Source organism: Phoca vitulina, unplaced genomic scaffold, assembly GCF_004348235.1.
Source record: "Phoca vitulina isolate PV1807 unplaced genomic scaffold, GSC_HSeal_1.0 scaffold22, whole genome shotgun sequence".
NCBI lineage: Eukaryota > Metazoa > Chordata > Mammalia > Carnivora > Phocidae > Phoca > Phoca vitulina.
The window spans coordinates 45,451,430-45,467,032 of record NW_022589725.1 but is presented as its reverse complement, the minus strand read 5'-3'; the positions used below and the strand labels follow the sequence as shown (position 1 = coordinate 45,467,032).

The 15,603-nt window shown below is 39.6% G+C and overlaps 1 protein-coding gene across 2 annotated transcripts in view; it reads right to left on the bottom strand.

The window, feature by feature from the left end:
• LIMS1 (LIM zinc finger domain containing 1) overlaps nt 1–15,603 on the bottom strand; it is a 156,836-nt gene that overhangs the window by 100,807 nt on the left and 40,426 nt on the right. The window contains exon 1 of one of the 2 annotated variants that reach the window (XM_032419461.1): nt 7,285–7,799. The exons of the other annotated variant lie outside the window; for it this stretch is intronic. The gene's annotated coding sequence lies outside the window, so the exon portion shown is untranslated. Of the gene's footprint in view, nt 1–7,284; nt 7,800–15,603 lie in introns of those variants that run through there. 2 annotated transcript variants of the gene reach the window in all.

Sequence of the window (15,603 nt, the reverse complement as noted above, 5' to 3'; positions counted from 1 at the left end):
GCTGTGCTCACAAAGCAGAAGAGGAGGGAAAGGAAATTCTCAGGGAAGGGAATAACAAAAAAGCACCACCTGCTAGTACATGTCAGGCACTGTGCTAAGCCCCAGGGAACAAGAAGGAGACTGTTTCACTGCTTTTAATGAGTTTACAGTTTAAGGGAGACAAGTAATGGTCACCGATTATACAACAATATGCTCAGTGTACTGACAATTCTGAGAAATTATATTGTATTCTGAGAGGTTAAAACTCATTTTCAAGGAATTTGGACATACGAGTCAAGATCAAACCACAGTGTTAGGACGTGTGAAGCAGTAACAGAAATGAGTGTCCTTAGTTGGGGTGGTCAAAAACCCCTGTTAGAGAGCACTTTTCTTCCTACGTAAAGGGAGCGCTCTCTGTCCTTTGAGTACTGATCACTCTCTCTCTCTAGGACATTTACCATATGCTGCCATATATCAAGATAAATCCAGACACATGTTAACTAGACTTACTGTGGTGATCACTTTGCAATATATACAAATATTGAATTATTATGTTATACATCTGAAACTAATATATCAATTATAACTCAATATAAATAAATAGATAAATAGAGAAAGGAAGGGAGGAAGAGAAGGAGAGAGGGAGCGAGGAAGGAAGGAAAGAAAGAAAGAAAAAAGAAAGAGAAGAGAAAAGCAAGTGAGTGAACTTATTTTACCTCTCCCTACTAGATTATAACCTGAGACCAGGAGCTTTGTTCCTTACCTTAAACTGAATGATAATTGGGACTGACCTGTGATCAAAAGTTCTAATCCAACCCCCTCATAGGATGAATAAAACCTGGTACCCAATAGCTCTTGTTCATGTATGTAAATCCTAAAACCTTATTAAAAAACAGAGCTAGGGGCGCCTGGGTGGCACAGTTCGTTAGGTGTCCAACTCTTGGTTTCAGCTCAGGTGATGATCTTGGGGTCGTGAGATCGAGCCCCACCTGACCACAGAGTCTGCTTGATATTCTCTCTGTGTCTCCCTCTATCCCTCCTGCTCGTGCTCTCTCTCTCTAAAATAAGTAAATAAATCTTAAAATGAAAAAAAAGCTAAAATGATTAGGGAAAACCAGTAATGGATAATGACCCTCTGTTATTGCTGTAATTCTAACATGAACATCAAGACCAGGCCTCTCCCCCATTCCCAAGCCCTCTGCTCATGTTACGTCTCATCTACCACTGAATGTAGAAAACATGAATCCTGGCCTCAGCTGCCCCTGGTTCCTAATGCAGGTATAGGGCACATGTGCCTATTTGCATTGTCTTGTTTTTTGTGTCCTGTTGGTAACCTCTTTTGAGTTGGTTTTGGCTACAGAATCAAGACGCTATATCCTATGGTATCCAAATATCCAAAATGAATACCACTGCCCTGACACACACATGCACACAAGATGACAGACTAAATAACCTTGATGACTCAGGACTGATTTCTGGAATAGTCATTACAAACAAAACCATGAAATTCTTTAAAGAAAAAAAATAAACAATGCCTAAAAGAAGATGGGGAAAGGAGAGCTGTAGCTAAAGCTGCACCTCTAAAAGTCAGTGTTCAGTCCAGTCCAGACCCACTCAGCCCAGCAGCCTGATGACAATAAAATATTATCAAATGTAGGAATAAGAAAGTCAGGGAAGAGATGGTATGGAGAACTGCATCAGACCAAAAGGGCCCCCAGAAGACTTCAAGGAGAAATGTTTTCTGATGAAAAAGAAAGGAAAGAGCCAAAAACATCTGGATTGCTAACACAGCTTTAAACAAAGAAGTAATTGTCAGTGCTTGCTACATTTGGGCTCTCTGTGATCCGTAAGGGCTATAAAACAATTCAGTATATTAAGCTAACTTTGGGAGGACTCAGGTTTTACCCATCATCAAGGCCAAGCTTGCTGACTTCTGTTTTTCACTGTTTGAAGAATGGTTAGTTCACCAAAAGCATATGACTATGTTTGGGGAAAAAAAAATACACTACTCCAGGTTTAAAAATCCCACCTCCATTCTCACAACCTTGGATGGGAAGTTATAAACAATAAAGCAAACTAATGGAGAAAAATAATAGGAGAAATTATTTTACATGATAGATAACTCCAAGGATGTTAGGTTTGTTACCAAGAGAATGTTATGTACAAGAGATAATATATATTCCAAGAGTAATAATAGTATCCCCTACCAAATGTGGAAATACACTTACAAATTATTAAATTTCAATATAAAAATCAGCAAGACATGGGAGGTGGGGAGAGGGGGATGAACAGGCAGAACACAGAAGATTTTTAGGGCAGTGAAAATAATCTGTAATACCATAATGATGGATACCTGTCATTATAACATTTGTCCAAACCCATAAGTCATGAATGACAACATACCACTCCTCCTCCTCCCCAACCCAATCTGGAGTTGGTAGAGGAAGTGACAGGGCAGAGAGGAGTCCACGGTTCAGTAGCTAGGACTGTAAGTAGGGTGCAGGGGTACAAGAGCACCTGGTGTGGGGGGTCCCAAACAGACTAGGCTCAGTCACTCACCACTGCAGAGAGAGGAATGGTGGTGAAACAAGAAAGGAATTTATTTCAGTGAGGCCAGCACCAGGAAGACAGCTGACTAATGTCTTAAAGACTGTCCCCAAAGTGCTAAAAATACATCCAGGTTTATGTAAGGAAAATGTGGGACAAAGTTGGTGGGTACATGCAGGTGGGAAGTAAAGGTCAGTTCGATCACTGTCGTGGGGTCAGTCATGAGGATCTTGCTGGCTCAGGGCAGTCCTTAATTGCTTGAGGGGGTAGTTTCAGTTCCCATCAGGGGGTGCTTTGCTTGCAGGATCTTTTGCCTGAGTTAAGAGATAAGCTGGAAAGAAGAACTTAATCAATTGGAAAGTACAGACTGAGGTCAAAAGGGAGGTAGCTGAAGTCTTTCAGGATCAAAGGTAAAGGGTCTGGGGCAGAGCTGTTGGCAAGTGCAGAAGGGAAGTTGTGGGCAAGGGAGAGCAACCAGACAAGAAAAGCGTCCCAACAAAGGCTCCTGTCAATGCCACGGAGAGCTGTCTGTTAAGCACCAGGTCATTTGTAGTAGGGAAGGACTTACACAATCCTTAACTTCAAAGTGCTTAAACAAAAGCAATGCCTTCTTTCCAAAGCTTTAATCATCCGTTCTCCTTTGAAAATTCTTTCCCTGATTTTGTCTGGCTTTCTATGTCCCCTAAAGAAATTTCATCCACTTAAAAATGGAAACCTCAACTCTACAAAACTCATCTATTTTGTACACTTAGGAATAAGATACTCAAAGCCTTGGAAAATATCCAGACCTAATCAAAAGCAAGATTCACATAGAGAGCAGACTTTCAGTCTAACTCCCTAACATACATAAATTGCACTCCACTCCCAAATGGATTTCCACTTCATTTGAATTCAGGCATCTTTAAACCAGAAGCATGGGTAGTGAATAAAAACTGTAAAGCATTAACGGAAAAGGCCAAATGTGAGTTTAAACCCAGATGAGCCATTTACTAGGTGGGAAAAAGGTCTTTTATGTCAATGAGCATCTCAAAAAACTCCAGGACCTTTACCATTGCTACTAGCTTTGAATGGTTCTCTCCCCATCAGTCCCTTCAGATCTCTGCCCAAATGTCCTGGCAGTAAAGACTTCTCCAACCACCCTACTTAAATGTGCAATCCCCACCTCCCATCCCTTATTCCCTTCTTTAGTTTGTTTCATTCTGCATCATTTATCACCATCTAGTAGGTTTCATTTATTTGTTTATGATGTCTCCTTGCAAAAAAGATGTGAGCCCCATGAGGAGAGAGAGTATTATCTGCTCTACTTCCTGTTGCCTCCCCAGAGCCTAGGACAAACTTGACCCACAGCAAGGATTCAGAAACATTTAGCTGAATATGTAAATATAAATGAGTTAATTCAACCCTCCACTGGGCTAATATCACCTACACTTCAGGGTTATTTTTAGAAATAAAAAATAAAAAATGTTTTTCTGAGACTGAATTACGAAGAAATAGACAGTCTGAACAGACCAATTACTAATAAGGAGACGGAATCAGTCATCAAAAACCTCCCAGCAAACAAAAGTGCAGGACAGATGGCTTCACTGTGAATTCTACATTTAAAGAAGAATTAATATCAACCCTTCTCAAACTCTTCCAAAAAACAGAAAAGGAAGGAACACTTCCAAAATGTAAGAGGCCAGCATTACACTGACGCCAAAACCAGACAATGCCACCACAAGAAAAGAAAACTACAGGCAATATCCCTGATGAGCACAGATGCAAAAATCCTCAACTAAATATTAGTGAACTCAATTCAACAGTACATTAAAAGGACTATACAGCATGATCAAAGTTGGATTTGTTCCAGCAGTGCAACGATGGGTCAACATCAATAATCAAAGTGATATACCACATTACCAATATGAAGAATAAAAATCTAATGATTCTCTCGATACAGAAAAAGCATTTGACAAAATTCAACATCCACTCAAGATAAAAAAAAAAAAAAACAAACTCAACAAAGTGAGTAAACAGGGAGTGTATGTCAACATAATAAAGGCCAAAGATGACAAGCCCACAACTAACCTCATAAGAGAATGCTTTACATGCTGGCTGTCATACAGTGAGTACTCAACAACTGTTAGTTTTCTTTAATTTCTTAAGTCAAAGTAATTGCCAAAAGTTTCAGAACATTCCAGGTGGGAAACTCTAAAAGCATGCCTGTGAGATCTCTGTACCCAGTGAAACACACAGGAGGAAAAGCAGGGTTGCCTATCACAGCGCCACTCAGTGTAGCCTATGATCATGAGATTTTGCTATCAATCTGCATTGAAATTAGTGCAGAAATTAAGAACAAGTACTTAGAAACTTAAAATTTGACAGAGAAATTTTGTATCTGCTGAAGCTAAAGAAAAAAAAATTGAGACTTGTATTCATAGGACTTTTTTTTTTTTTCAAGATTTTATTTATTTATTTGACAGAGAGAGAGAGTGCACACAAGCAGGGGGAGTGGCAGGCAGACGGAGAGGGAGAAGTAGGCTCCCTGCTGAGCAGAGAGCCGGATGCAGGCTCGATCCCAGGACCCTGGGATCATGACCTGTGCCAAAGGCAGACGCATTTAACCGCTTAACTGACTGAGCCACCCAGATGCCCCAATAGGACTTCTTTTTCATTTTTCTAGTAACCATTTTATTGTCTTTTACAGAAGCATCAGACAGCAATGGACTGAAAGGTGTTTTTTGCCTTTTTTTTTTTTTTTAAAGAAAAGCCTCAATCTTCACTATAGTTTGGAAAGCACTGGCCAGCAATGCTTGATGTGGCCCAGGAAGGTGCAGAGCACCAACAAAGCTAACTTGTACTACATGTTCCAAACTGTAATTTTAGGCAGGGTTCCAGGCCAAGAGAGGCACAGATAAGCGGCAGGTGGAGAGACAGGCTCAAAGGCCAGGAGTTGCCTCAGGGATCCAGGCCAGTTTTAGAATTTAAGAGAATTTTCTAAGACAGTATTTCTCAGAACTTTTTCCTATACACTCCAATGGCAAAAGAGTCCCAGAGACCCAGAGAAAAGAGATGGACAAAGGGGCATGATGCAAGTTGAGGATGACATTTTCTTGATTGTGGTGATGTCATGAGTCAAAACTTACAGGAGTAAAAAAAAAAAAACAAACAAACAAACTTATAGGAGTGCCTGGCTGGCTTAGTTGGTGGAGTATGAAACTCTTGATCTCGGGGTTGTGAGTTTGAGTCCCACGCTGGGTGTAGAGATTACTTAAAAACAAAATATTAAAAAAAACCCTACAGTGTAAAAGTCAAATATGAACGGCTTATTGCCTGCTAATTATACCTCAATAAAGGGAAATTCATGGAAGGCAAAGGAGAACAATAAGACATGAAGGATGTGAGTATACAGTCAGAGTTAAGCTATAAGTCCCATGATAAAAAAAAGTACAATTTACTCAAATCCTCCTTCAAAATAACTCTTCTAGTGGCTTTGTAATAGGCCATCTGTAAAGCAATCAGTTAAATACTGACATAAGCTCAACATGTATTCATTGTGTGTATGTGTTTTATTATAGTTTTGCAACTGATGAACTAAACTGACATTTTCCGGCAGAACTTTACCCTTTACCCACCTGTTTTAAAATTTAAGGGTCAGTGGTTCTTAGCCTGGAGACAGAATGTTAATCAAATCTGGCTGAACTCCAGAAGAACAGATGATGCCGAATGAGATATTCTACCTCAGCAAATTTCAAGAGTCTCTGTTGCTTTCCACACATTGAACAGCTCTCCTATGTCTTTTAGCCCAAGCCTCTCTATCTCTATATTTTTTTTTAGCATATAGGATTATGTGCTAAATTCTCGAAAACTAAAGAGTCTTGAAAGAAAGAAAAGATTAAATGTTTAAGATTCACACGCTTCGTATAATACTATGTGAGACTGCGGTGTTCCTCTGTTCACCAGAGAATGCTATTCCAATTTAAGGAATTACATTTCTGTAACAGTATCTATTGTCCCACTTTAGTCAAATGATGTGGATAACAAGTAATTATATATTTCCCTGAAAATATATTTATTTTCAGAGGTATTTACACTGTAAATAGCTCAAAGAGAATATCTAGTATAGTGGGAGAGCAGTAGAATCAAACATTCCACAATTACTATTCATACTAATATAACCTAGAGAATCACTGTTTTTGAAGTCTCTTGTCATTTCCATAAGATGTAATGTGACCCAGACCTATGAACTTTACATAATATTCAGCTCTCAGATTCTCCATCCTTAAAAAGACCTTTCTCTTCCTTTAGATAACCTCAAGAGGTTATCTAAAATGACAATCTTTTGTCTTATTACCATTATTACTATTATTTATAAACATTTTGTCTTCTCTACTACATTATAATTCTGACAGAAGGATGCATAACATTAACATCACTCACAATAAATAATACACACAGATACTTAATACTTACTGAAAAAAGGAAAGGAAAAAAATACAAATAAGGTTTCTATAACCCTATTTATAGCCCAGAGATTTTAACAAGAGAATCAGACATTTGAAATGTTTTACGAACTCTGAGAAATGTTACCACATTAGTCAAAAAGCTATATACACACATATATTTCCTCCCCCAGTTAGCTATTCAGAGTTCCTACGGACTGAATTTTTCTGGAGAGTCCATTTTTTTAGCTAGTTGAAGGCTAACACTTCAGGTGAAGGGGGAACGGCTCTGTGTTCCCCCCTTTCCCCTCCACCACCAGGCCACAATGCTGGGTACCTTCAGTCTGGTCCCTCCAGTCTGGTCCCTCTTCCTCAAGGTCTGCGGCTTATGCCAGTGCTGCTGACTTCCATGCCTCTCCCTTCTGGGTCTTCCATGCTCATTTACCCTGTTCGTCTCCACTGCCTCTGGGGATGGCCACATTCCTTCTGAGATCTTGCTGCCCTCACTGTGAATCACGCCATCAGAGTGTACCGAATACAGCCTCTTTGAGTCCTTGGCTCTTTTTCTCCTCCATGTCTGTTTGCTTCTGGGAGCTCAGGGCCTCATTAGTTTGCCATTAAAAAGGTTTCCTCCCCCACCACCAACCTGCCAGCAACTTCTGGATTCCAGAGACCCTGGATTTCTGCAAAGTTGGCTCTTTAGAGCCAAAGAGAATATTGTATTACTGTAATGCCTTGATTTTCTTTTCTCCACATGAATAAATATTCAACTCTGTCTAAACCAAGGGAACATATTCTCCATAATTCTTTTTTTTAAAGATTTTATTTATTTATTTGACAGAGAGAGAGAGAGAGATTGAGAACGAGCAGGGGGAGCAGCAGAGGGAGAGGGAGAAGCAGGCTCCCCGCTGAGCAGGGAGCCCGATGCGGGGCTCGATCCCAGGACCCTGGGATCAGGACCTGAGCCGAAGGGAGACGCTTAACCATCTGAGCCACCCAGGTGCCCCCAAATTCTCCATAATTCTTGTTTAAAACATATCGTACAAGCAAAGATTTACAGATACCCTTCTCCATCTACGTAGCAGTAAACAAGAAAAAAAATTAGCATTATTTCTGTCCCAAATAATTATCTGTCCCTTGTCTTTTCACTCTCTCTCCTTAAAACAACTGCATGGTGGGAAAGAAGTCTTTTCAACAACTGACACTGGGAAAATTCCATACCCCTATGCAAAAGGATGAAACTGGATCCTTAAACTACACACAAATATTAACTCAAAGTGGATTTCAGACCTAAATGTTTAAGACCCCAAACTATAAAACTCCTAGAAGACAACACAAGGAAAAAGCTGCATGACCTTGGATTGGGCAATGATTTTGTATATATGACACCCAAAGCACAAGAAACAAAAGCAAAAATAGATATACGGGGCTACATTAAACCTCAAAATTTTTGTGCATCAAAAGATAAAATCAACAGGGTAAAAAAATCAACCTATAGAATGGGAGAAAATATTTGCAAATCATATATGTAAGAAGAGGTTAATATACAAAAAACTATAACTCTAAAACAAAAAATCAACCTGACTAAAAATTTGGGCAAAGGACTTGGAACAGATATTTTTCCAAAGATGATATACCAATGACCAACAAGCATATGAAAAGATGCTCAACATCACTAACCATCAGGGAAATGCAAATCAAAACCATAATGAGGTATCATCTAAAAGCCATTATGACGACTATTATGAAATAAACAAACAACCCAAAAAACTAGAAAACAGAATAACAAGTGTTGGTGGGGATATGGAGAAGTTGGAACCTTGTGCATTGTTGGTGGGATTGAAAATGGTGCAACTGCTATAAAAAAAAAGTATCGCAGTTCCTCAAAAAATTAAAAATAGAACTATCATATGACATAGCAAACCCACTTCTGGGTATATATCCGAGAAAATTGAAAACAAGGTCTCAAAGAGATATTGCACACCCATGTACACATCACTATTTATAGTAGCCAAGAAGTAAAAGCAACCCAAATATCTATCAATGCATAAATAGATAAATGAAATGTGGTATATACATGCAATGGAATATTATACAGCCTTAAAAAGAAGGAAATTCTGTCACATGCTACAACATGGATGAAGTTGGAGGACATTATGCTAGGTGAAATAAGCCAGTCAGGACAGGACAAATACTGCATTATTTCACTTACATGAGGTATCTAATGAATTAATGACTAATGAAATTCATCATATAGAAAGAATGATGATCACCAGTGGCTGGGAAGAGCAGGAAATGGGGAGTTGTTTAATGGGTACAGAGTTTCAGTTCTACAAGATGAAAAAGTTCTGGAGATCTGCTTCACAACATGCAAACACACTTAACACTACTTAACTCTACCATACACTTAAAAATGGTTAAGATGGTAAATTTTATGGTTTTTTTTTACCACAATAAAAACAAAACAAAACAAAACAAAAATCAGCACAATATATTTGAAAGAGCCTGGGTATGAGTCTTACAGACCTAAGTTTGAAATGTGGTCAGTTCTGCCACTTACTGTGTGGCTGTGGGCAAGTTAACCATTCAGAGTCCCTTTCCTCATCTATATAAATGAGGGTATAAATAACACAGATCTTAAAAAGTTGACCTGCAGCTGAGCAGAGAACTGCTGACACAGAAGACACTCACAGTTGGATTCCTTAATTCTACCCCCAGGGCCAGCATCAATGCATCACCATCATCAAAGCAGCTAACGCAAATTAAAGGCTTATTGGGTCTTGTACTGCCCTGATGATTCCCCAGGAATTCATACCTTACGGGAAGGAAAGCAGGCAGGATTAGAGTCCCCACTTTGCTGGTGAGGAAAGTGAAGCAGAGAAGTGGTCTGAATTGCCAAGGCCCCAGCATAAGTGATGGTGCCTGGTAAACCCTGAAACGCTTCCTTTTATTGCACACAGACATGAGACAGGGCTAGTAATGCAGAAAATAAAATCGTCAGCATCAAAACAGAAGGGGGAATAACATATAAAAGAGGCCACAAAGACAGGATTAAGAAAAATAATTTTACCTTTACAATTTACATTTCCAAGGATTGGTTTAAAAGGTCATCTACTTTCTCTGCCTATCTTTTAAACAAGTTCATTCCCTCCCTAAGCATTCATTTTAATAGTCAGCTGTCTTCCAAGACAGAATTTTAACTCTACATCATGATGCAGTGTAAATCAATTTACTTCTTACTTTTTTCTCCAGCTAAGGCAGGAAGGAGTTGGTTAACATCCTCTATGATTACTAAATGACTCAATTATGTGCCAGCCATATTTTTTGGAGACCTTTGTTCCTACCAAATTTTAACTATCCACTTTAGCAACCTTGCCAGAAATCGTATCACCTTGGCTAAGCCCTAACATGACAACATCGCCATAGCAACCTTACATGCAATCCCACTTCAATCCCCCTCCCTTGTGGATGCAGACAGGGTATCCAGGACAGAAAAAAAGTTACCCCCTGGCTTTTAACAGTACCCAGTGAGCAAGGCTGAGTTGAAAGAATCAAGTATTTCAAAGGTCAATTTGGTTACGGAGTAATTCTGGGTTTAGACAGAAATGGACTTGGACAAAGCTCAGAGATCTCAGCCAGCACACATCCTTCCTGAAACTACAAGTTTCTCTGAAAGAACTGGGGCAGAGTTCTGGACCTGTCTGATCTCGTAACCCTGGGCTAGAATGACTGCAGTACAGTACGCCCATTTTGGATAATTGCAACAGACGGGTTCCTTCAGGCTGTGCTGTTATCCACACCCTTATTTCTTTTACAGTGTTGTCATCTCTCACATCTTTTAGACCTAACTTTCAGCTTCAGCCCTAACTTTAATGACAACATAGCTGTAGCAACCTCACATACATTCCACTTTCAACCATCCCTGTGGAACGTAATTGTATGCTCAGTCTCAGTATGTGCCAAGCCCTAAACCAGCAGGTTTATCTGACAAGAGGCATAGAATAATGGTGAAAGTAAGACTGGGCTTGAATTCTGTCAGCAGACAGCCTTTGGATTTGAACTACAACACTGGCTCTTCCCTGGGTCTCCAACTGCCAGCCCAGCCTGCAGATTTCATAATCGTGCAAGCCAATTCCTGAAAATCAATCAATCAATCAATCTCTCTCCATACATGCACACTCACACAGCCTATTGGTTTTGCCTCTGTGGAGAACCATAAGACAGATTATTTATTATTAATTTACTATGTGATCTTGATCATCTCCTTAACCTCTTCAAACCTGTTTCCCCATCTGTAAAATGGCTAATAACAGTACTTACTTCATAGTACTTACTTTCCTATCTTTTATGAAGATAAAATATGTAAGATATGTTAAACTGGGATTCAAAGAGATTAAGCAACTTGCAAAAGGTCTAATCAACTCCAAATTCCATGCCCCCAGCCACTACTCTGCTCCTTGTATCTAATCAAAAGGATTCCACACATCTAAAACCAGCAAATTGACTGTTAAAATCTCTTTCATCTAAAGATTAGAAAGTATGGAACTCTTCTATTCTGGACCTTTCCATTCCCCCTCAATTGATAAGTACCTCCGAGAATAAAATGCAATGAAACCTCTCCTTAGGGAGACCTCAACCCAAGGTTGGGAAATGCTTAGAATATTTCAAGCAGGTGAAAAAGATGAGAGGGAATGGCTGAGAGTGCCTCTACGATCTGATACCACATTAGTCTTGAGAGCAAACATTCAGCACATGTCATTCTGGATGTGAGCCACGTCCTTCAATTTGCATCAGTTAAAAACAATATCAATAGAGGGAGAGATTCTGATAGAAGGCAAGTGACAAATATCAACACCACAGACAGTAAGATGTGTACTTAATTGTGTTTGCAGTATGCAGCCAAAAGACAAATACAGCTGACTTTTTTCATTGAGCTACTACATTTATTAGGGAAGGCTTGGAATCAACCTTTCTGTTGTCCAACTGGAACTAGAATCAGACCAATTGGCCTTGAGCCACAGTGCTGGCAAAACCAATGGTCATTTAGTCAAAGCACGCACAGACATACAAAGGCATCATTCTGGCTCTACTAAAAGTGTATTTCAGGGGCGCCTGGGTGGCTCAGTTGGTTAAGGTCTGCCGTTGGCTCAGGTCATGATCTCAGGGTCCTGGGATGGAGCCCCGCATCAGGCTCTCTAAGCAGGGAGTCTGCTTCTCCCTCTCCCTCTGTGCTCGCTCTCCCTCTCTCTTGCTCTCTCTCTCAAATAAATTCTTTAAAAAAAAAAGTAACTTTAAAAAGTTTAAAACTTTAAAAAAGTTTAAGACAGAAACATTGGTTAAAAGTTTTTTTTTACTAATTCAACAAATACTGACTGAGTCACTAACAGGTACTCTTACAGATGTTGCAGATATGTCAATGAACAAAACTGAAAAATCTTTGCCTTGGTGGTCCTTAGTAGTATGGAGAGACAGAGAACAACAAAATTAAAATCCATCTACCCATTCAAGGGGTGTATGTGTGTTTTAGAGATATGCACTAGGAAAAAAGTAAGGGAAGGGAGATCAGGAGTCGTCAGGGAAAGGAGATTTCCAATTTTTGATAGGGTAGCTGGGGAAGGCTTTACTAAGGAAGCCACATTTGAGAAAAGACCTACAGGAGGTGAGGGAGTGGGCCCGGTGGCCATCTATGGACAGAACATTTTTGACAGAGAATAGCTGATGAAAGGTTCAGGGATGGGAGCCTGGCTGGTGAGTTTGAGAAGCAACAAAGAAGCAGGTGTGGCTGAAGGGGAATGAATGAGGGGAAGACCAGTGGGGGGTGGTGAGGCCAGAAGGCAGCAGGAGGCCGGATACTGTGGGGCCTTGTAGGTCACTGCAAAGGCTGTGGGTATAATGGAGATCCACTGGAAACCTTTGAACTACATTGACAGGATCTGATTTAGCTTTTTTTTAACAAGATCACCTTGGTTTCTGTTTCAAGAACAGCCTGGGGGATGAGGAGGGGAAGCAAGGAGGAAAGCAAGACTAGTTAGGAAGCTAATGCGATAATCCAAATGAGAAAGTGATAGTGACCTCATTATTACTCATTTATTCACTTATACCACATTAGTCTTGAGAGCAAACATTCAGCACATGTCATTCTGGATGTGAGCCACGTCCTTCAATTTGCATCAGTTAAAAACAATATCAATAGAGGGAGAGATTCTGATAGAAGGCAAGTGACAAATATCAACACCACAGACAACCACATAAGTCAAGTATTATTAAATGTTCATGGTACACCCATTCAGTGCCAGGCTCTCTGCTGGCCCCAGGAATACAGAGTCGAACAACTCCACTCAGGAAGGGCTTTAGAGAGGCATTCTCTAAGGTCAAAAGACTCTCCAAACTGTATACTCCTGGTGGTAAAAGTTGGGGGTGGGCCTCTATTTGCTTATTGCTAAATCCCCAGCACCTAGAACAGCTCCCAGTATAAGTATCTGCAGAATAAATGACTATCAAATAATGGTTTTCAAGGCTAATTTGGTGCCAAACCACTTTCTAAATGGTTGCCTATTTGTTTAAATGTTAATCAACTCAATGAAAATATTATACACACACACACACACACACACACACACACACACACACTGCTCACACTGCATGTGTTGAAGGAGACTCTCTCCAGATTCCACAGCAACCATATCACAGAATATGTTCAATTTCACACAGGGTTTCACCTGAGAGTAGGGAGTAGGATGTTAAGAGTCAAGAAGAATGTCCTCTAAATATGAACAATGTGATCCCTATTAAGAGATTAGAGTTTTATCATGCCCTTTCATAATTCTGAAGTAGTGTCTAACGTAATACAAAACTAATGGTGTGCTGCAAAATAATAGTTTAAGTTATTAAGATAGTAGATTATAAAACCACAGAAAGTTATATTTTCAAACTCCTGATGGACATAAGTAATTTTAAATCACAGGCAATTAAAATCAATGCATATTTACAGAGTAGGAAATAAACAAAAAAAACCTTTTCAATTACATTTAATGTAAGTTACTTGAGGTGAAGTTAAAAGTTACTTTCAAATGTTTTAAAACACAGTGGAGGACATTACAGACTAGCATTTCCAACAACCACATAAGTCAAGTATTATTACAATTACTTACCTCCACAGCTTTCTTACATGGATTTCACGTGCAAGCTAAACTAAAGCCAACCTGGAAAGACATATAAATTATTCCACACAGAGTAACTTCTGGGAAGAGATGCGACTCCCTGATCAATCAATCCCGACAGTGGGAATCTAGTGCTGCATCAGTCCCCTTGCCAGGGTTTCTGCAGTATTATTTTCCTAACTTTAAATACGTCTTAAAAGTTTTCTCACAGTGGATGTAAAATGATATTTGTCACCAGTACATTCTGCAGACTAAGCCAGTCTTCCAAGTCACATTAAAAAAGGATGAGAACTGCCAGATCAGCAAAGGCATTTTCAGTATTATAGAAATGCAAACATGCTCTGGTGGGCTGACAGAACCCATTTTACAATTTCAAGGAAAGAAAGGGTAATCAATTTTAAATCTATGATTACCTTCTAGTATATTTCAGAGATATTGCAACAAGAGTTCCCACAATGACTTTCTTCCTAATTCTGTACCTATAATTTTTAGGCATCTAATGATCCAATGTTATTTCTGTTTGATAGAAAGTGTTAAAAGAACAGCAAGATCTTGTATTTTATACTCATATTTTCTATATTATACATTCAGCCGTTTGTTTTTCACAGGTCATAAAGATGCTATTGTGTTTACTAGTAGAAGTAAATCAACTCATTCTCAACACATACACAAAGAAGGGTACTTTTTTTTTTTTGAATTTTATTATATTATGTTAGTCACCATACAATACATCATTAGTTTTTGATGTAGTGATCCACGATCCATTGTTTTTGTATAACACCCAGTGCTCCATGCAGTACGTGCCCTCCTTAATACCCATCACCGGGCTAACCAATCCCCTCTCCCCCCTCCGCTCTAGAACCCTGTTTGTTTCTCAGGTCCATAGTCTCTCATGGTTCATCTCTCCCTCCAATTCCCCCCCCCCCGATTTTTCCCTTCCTTCTCCTAATGTCCTCCATGTTATTCCTTATGTTCCACAAATAAGTGAAACCATATGATAATTGACTTTCTCTGCTTGACTTATTTCGCTTAGCATAATCTCCTCTAGTCCCATCCATGTTGATGTAAAAGTTGGGTATTCACCTTTTCTGATGGCTGAGTAATATTCCATTGTATACATGGACCACATCTTCTTTACCCATTCATCTGTTGGAGGGCATCTCGGCTCTTTCCACAGTTTGGCTATTGCAGACATTGCTGCTATGAACATTGGGGTGCATATGACCCTTCTTTTCACTGCATCTGTGTCTTTCGGGTAAATACCCAGGAGTGCAATTGCTGGGTCATAGGGTAGCTCTATTTTTAAATTTTTGAGGAACCTCCACACTGTTTTCCAAAGTGGCTGTACCAACTTGCATTCCCACCAAGAGTATAAGAGGGTTCCCCTTTCTCCACAACCTCTCCAACATTTGTTGTTTCTTTCCCTGTCCATTTTTGCCACTCTAACTGGTGTAAGGTGGTATCTCAGTGTGGTTTTGATTTGGATTTCCCTGATG